The sequence below is a fragment of the Myotis brandtii genome, unplaced genomic scaffold, assembly GCF_000412655.1.
Source record: "Myotis brandtii unplaced genomic scaffold, ASM41265v1 scaffold237, whole genome shotgun sequence".
Taxonomy (NCBI): domain Eukaryota; kingdom Metazoa; phylum Chordata; class Mammalia; order Chiroptera; family Vespertilionidae; genus Myotis; species Myotis brandtii.
The window spans coordinates 6853185-6857540 of NW_005358943.1; the positions used below are offsets into that span (position 1 = coordinate 6853185).

At 40.1% G+C, this 4356-nt stretch overlaps 1 pseudogene; it reads right to left on the minus strand.

Moving 5' to 3' along the window:
- Window positions 1-3662: 3662 nt before the first annotated feature.
- Window positions 3663-4356, minus strand: part of LOC102242873 — a 9397-nt pseudogene continuing 8703 nt past the window's right edge.

Genomic DNA, 4356 nt, shown 5'->3' on the forward strand with positions numbered 1-4356 from the left:
GAGAAGCTACCAGCCCTGTGGTCCAGGGCGCCAACGCCTGTGGCCAGGGAAACAGGTTCCCTCTTCTCCTACTGTAGTCATTACTTCAATATTCCCCTTCTGAATTTCTCTCCTGTGCTGCAACCCAACTCCACTTTTTATCGGAAGGATACGGAACAGAGAGAGCAGTGTTAAAAGCTTACATTTTTAAGCCGGTAAGGTTGGTACTTAAACATATAAATGGAAAACTAGAGTCCTTAAGGTAACAAAGGCTACAAAGGACAGGGACAGCGCATGACCTATTATATCCAGCAATCCATATGGGGACTGAAAACTTTGCAATGATGACAATCACTGAAGATATGAATCAACTAAAATAGTTGACAGGGACAATTCTTCCATCTTTGAAAATATCTACATCAAATCTGTTTAAATAGATTTTCATCTGCATAATATAACACATTCTGACAAGACCACGACCACCACCAATGTGGTCAGTGTTGTGCCGATAAATGTTTAATAACTGAGGCCCATCCTGGCAGCCCACTAGCCCCGCAGCAGCCACTCACTCCCTCAGTAGTCCTGCAGGTCCAAACTCTGGAGAACAGGCCAGGCACAAATGAACCAGTGCCACTGACTCCTGGAAGTCAGCCTTGGGCACTGTGGACGCTTCCCCTCCCTAGATGCTCAGCAAGGAAGAAACAATATAAAAGCAGTGGCCAGGTGGCTCCTCAACAACCAGCATGAATGTCAGCATGATGCATCCGGATCCCAGGCCCGCCTGGAGGGCCCATTGCATCCCAGCGCCCCCTTACCCACCGGGACCTCACCTGTGCAAGAATTTGTGCACCAGGCCTCTAGTCTATAATAATAAAAGCATACACCCTAACCGGTCTGGCTATGTGGATAGAGTGTCGGCCTGCAGATTGAAGGGTCCCAGGTTCGATTTCGGTCAAGGGCATGTACCTTGGTTGTGGGCACTTCCCCAGTAGGGGGTGTGCAGGGGGCAGCTGATTGATGTTTCTCTCTCATTGATGTTTCTAACTCTCTATCCCTCTCCCTTCCTCTCTGTAAAAAACCAATAAAATATATTAAAAAATAATAAAAGCATAATATGCTAATTAGACAGGACAGCTGAATGTACTTCCAGACGTAATTCTGGATGTCCTTCTGGACAAAGCTGTGGCGGCTGCGAGGGCTGAGGGCAGGCAGCCGTAGTACTGGCAGCAGCATCAGCAGTGGGGTGATGGGGGCAGCGCCTTCCCCTGATTGGTCCTGTCACCTCTCACAGAGAGAGGCTAGACTGTTGCTTAGGCCCGCTTCCTGTCAGGCCTCAGTAGGACATTCCCTGAGGGCTCCTGCACTGTGAGTGGGGGCAGGCCTGGCTGAAGGACTCCCCTCCCCAGTGCATGAATTTTTGTGCACCGGGCATCTAGTGTAGTATAAACCCATTTTAAAAAAATATATATTTTATTGATTTTTTTACAGAGAGGAAGGGAGAGGGATAGAGAGTTAGAAACATCGATGAGAGAGAAGCATTGATCAGCTGCCTCCTGCACACCCACCGCTGGGGATGTGCCTGCAACCAAGGCACATGCTCTTGACCGGAATTGAGCTTGGGACCCTTCAGTCTGCAGTCCGACGCACTATCCAGTGAGCCAAACCAGCTAGGGCTAGGATAAAACCATTTATATTAGTATGATGCTACTAAGGTTGAAAAGGATCTGAAACAATGGGTATTTTTGTATTATATTTTTGGATTATGCATTGCTAAAACAACTTTGTACACGAATATGGCATTGTGCATTTAAGGTGAAGATGCATACCCTAAGACCCACTAATGGTATTCCTCTTTTTAATACCAGAGATTTTTTTGTACATGTGTAACAGAATATATATGCAAAAATGTGCATGTTACTACTCTTCTTAATAGCCAAAATTGAGGAGTCATATAAATGTCCATCAGTTATAAAATGGAGAAATAAATTATGGCATATGTACAAAATAGAATATAATACAAAAATGAACAAATTACATCTTTAAATTTCTTAGTTTCTCAGTAAAGAAAAAAAGACAGAGACATAGAAAGGTAAATTTGTAAAAGCAAAATACATATTTAATGTAGTGTTTGGGTATGTTTGTACATATGTAGTGCTACTTTGACTTCTGTAATAAAGTGATCCAGACTAATCACAGTAGCGGGGCATATAAATATGAAGACAAGAAAATTTTGCTTGTTAATGATGTTATTGAAATATATAAGAAAGTTTACATACTGTATTTTTATATAAAGGTTATATACATTCCATATGAAAATTCTATAACAGCAAAGTACTATTTGTTTGACTCACAGTGTGTAAATTTTATAATGCAGTAAAAAATAGCAAATACATTGTTTTTAAGTTATGCTTGATGCAGTTTTAGGTGAAGTTGTTCTTTCAAGCTAGCCTGGATGCTGAGAATGATGAATCATAAGGTTGTAGGACATATAGGTAATGATCTTTCATTACAGTTAATTCTGTGTCTTAGAAAACTGGATGAAGTCACAACTATCAGTTAGAGATCTCCCATTAAGCTGCCATCATATCATCATCGTCATCATCATCATCATCATCAGCAGCAGCAGCAGCAGCATCCTATTTCTTATTTAGTGATTTATATTTCAAATGTTTATATACATAAGTTGGACAATGTGTATATAATTTCTCCAAGATCATTGTATCTAAATTGTCTTAGTAAATAGCGAAGTTAACGTCAAGTGAATACCTTTAGATATGGGGTATTCTTTAATTTTAAATGTATTAATTGAGCGAATTATTTATAGATGATCTTAAAATCATGGAATTAAGCTACTGAGACCCATTTCTAACATTAAAAATAAAGCAAATGCAAAATGACTCCTAAAAAATAACTCATGGAATAGGATTGTGTCTCTTTGATTGATGTATTTATATTTTGGTTATTTGAATATATGTATTTTTATGTTAATGAAGACTTTATTACATTGAAGGCTCATGGTACAGACCATATACCATACAGGAGAGGGTCTCTTTACCCAGAATAATAATAATTTATCTCTTTTAGAAGTAAACAACAAAAAACAATGCAAATTTAAAATATGATGGCAACACACAAAAGTGGCCGACACTTCTGGTCTTTGTCGGAGGGGTACAGTCTGTACAGTTTAACAAATTCTGGCTTTGATTCTTCATTTCAAAAGCATACTTCTTTCCTGCAATACTGATGCCATCTCAGAGCAGAATCCACATCACCAACTTAAAAAGGATATGGCTCAATGAAGAAAGTAGTAACTGATTTACATCAAAGATTAGGAAGCAAAATCATTATCAAAGTATTTGAAATCACAAGAACTTTACAAATTCAGTACTTTGAAATTTCCCTCTGAGCTATAGATGCTATTTATATATAGTCGCTAATAAAACAGATGCATTCCATCATTCCAAATTGTATTTATAAATATTATGATACTTGGTGCTAAATAGATGCTATGTCTTAGCACAATTCTGCAGAAGCCACCTTATTTTGTTCCTCTCCTTCCTCCTGATACTCTCTTTAAGTAATTTTCAGAGGAGAAACTGCAAGACCAGAATGAAGGACTAGAAGACCATTCATGTTTGGCCCATGGACCATCAGATCTGCTCTAGACCAATGAGCTTACATTGCTACATCACTGTTGCACATGGAATTTCCCTTAGAGTTTGATATCGCTCCAACAAGTGATGGCCAGAAATGATTTCTACCTGACAAGCCAGATCAAGACCTATTTATCTTCTAAGAAATTTTTCTATATGCCCAAGAGTTGCTTCTCCTGAAACTTGGATAAACTTCTTTTCCAATGGCTTAAAATATCCTGTGCCTTCATTATCACCAATGAATTCTAGTAATAAAGACCTCTCAGTTCATGTGGAATCTGAAACACTGATTCTAAGGCTTTCTTAGACCTCCTTTTCTTGAAGGGGCTGTTTGTGAAACAGCAGGTTTAGGTACATCTATACTTCTTTCTTTACTAGAGGCCCAGTGCACGAATTACCTCAGGCCACCCTGCCCCCTCTCACAGTCTGGGAGCCCTCAGGGGATGTCCTATTGATGGCTTAGGCCCATTCCCTGCAGGCCTAAGCTGTCAGTAGGCCTCCCTCTGCAGGAGGCAACCTGGCTGATCAGGAGAAGGTGCCACCCCCATCACCACACTGCTGGTGCCACTGCCTGCCACCACAGCTGCCAAGGTGTTTTCATCAACACAGGCTCCAGTCCCTTCACCTCTTTCTTTCTTTCTTTCTTTCTTTCTTTCTTTCTTTCTTTCTTTCTTTCTTTCTTTCTTTCTTTCTTTCTCTTCCTTCCTTCCTTCCTTCCTTCCTT